Source organism: Grammomys surdaster, unplaced genomic scaffold (genome assembly GCF_004785775.1).
Source record: "Grammomys surdaster isolate TR1022 unplaced genomic scaffold, NIH_TR_1.0 146, whole genome shotgun sequence".
Taxonomy (NCBI): Eukaryota; Metazoa; Chordata; class Mammalia; order Rodentia; family Muridae; genus Grammomys; species Grammomys surdaster.
Genome location: NW_021604604.1, coordinates 597,208 through 598,677, shown reverse-complemented (window position 1 = coordinate 598,677; position 1,470 = coordinate 597,208).

The following is a 1,470-nucleotide window of genomic DNA, read 5'->3' as shown; positions in this document are numbered from 1 at the left end:
CACAGCTCCCAGGGTCTAAACCACCAGCCTGGGAGCACTTAGGGAGGGATCCAGCGCTTCAGTTGAATATGTAAGAGTGGAGGGCCCTGCTGGGCATAGCTGGAAGAAGAGAACCTTGACCTCATGAAGGCTGGATGCCCCAGGGGGTGGGAATTTTGAGGGTGGGGAGGTGGGAGTGGGGGGGGTAGATAGAGGTTACATCCACAGAGAAGAAGGAGGAGGGGTGAGGGGATTGGGGGTTCCTGGGTGGGTGGGGGATGGGGTAAGGAGACAACATAGGAAATGTAAATAAAACATCCAATAAAATTTTTTAAAAAACAAACAAAACAAACAAAAAAAAGAAAAGTAAATTGCAAAATAGGATCTTTAAAAATCACACAAAACAGCAAAAGTAAAAATTGCATCAAGTCCCAAGGATTTTGTTGGTGACAAGTGCATGTGAACTTTCTAAGCGTGAGGCCGTGTAGACAAGACTGGATGTGAGAATCCTGTCTCGGGTACTGGGCTGAATGGCTCCTACTTTGCTTTAGCACGCTGAACTCTATTTCAGGAAAATTGATGCCCATGAGAACGTAAGAAAATTACAAATTTACATAATAATCTTAATAATACAATATACCATAAAAGGACTCAAGATTTGCTTTTGTGTGATTTCATTTCTGTTTCTTCTTCGAGATCATTCAAACTTAGCAAGACTAAATCCATATGTGTTTCTTTAAAATAGCACAGTGGAATGTGTGTTTCTGTGTGTAAAACCATCCCTTCCTCTGTAGCCATCAGAGATGATGATATTAACAAAAAACTAAGCCTCTGGTCTGAGTGCCATCCATGTCCTTAGCAAACTGTTTACAATGAGCCTTCAAATGCTCACCTCTCGGTACTAAGCCAAATGCATGTTCTAGTTCTTTCCTGTTATTCCAGCCCAGCACCATCCTATTGCCTTAAGTAGCTCACCACTTCTCCTTCACCCATTCCCCCAGAGAACCACATGATTCATGCCTCGATGGGTCTGGCTGCTGTATTCACCTAAGCACATAAACCAATTTCTTTCTTTACTGTTTCCCACCCTTGTCCATGAGCTCTGTGAAGTCAGTGAGTATCCTCTGTTTACTTCATGTGCCTACATTGTACCAAGCAAAGAAATATTTTATGGATAACTGAGAGAAATAAGTATAGCTAGCCAATGTCAGCCAACCATAATTACTTAGGATAGAATCATTGAAAACCTGAAAAGGGACAGAAGTTTGATTTGGTGTTGTGCATCATTAGTAGTAACGGTAGTCTTTGGAGCAGTGGTCCTTTGAATGTTTATGAAATAGCTAGTAAAAATAAAGCCATTTTTAATCTGAATATTAAGCATTAAAACATTAGGGATGGTGGATTTTTTTTAATTTTTATTGGATGTTTTATTTACATTTCCTATGTTGTCCCCTTACCCCATCCCCCACCCACCCAGGAACCCCCTATCCC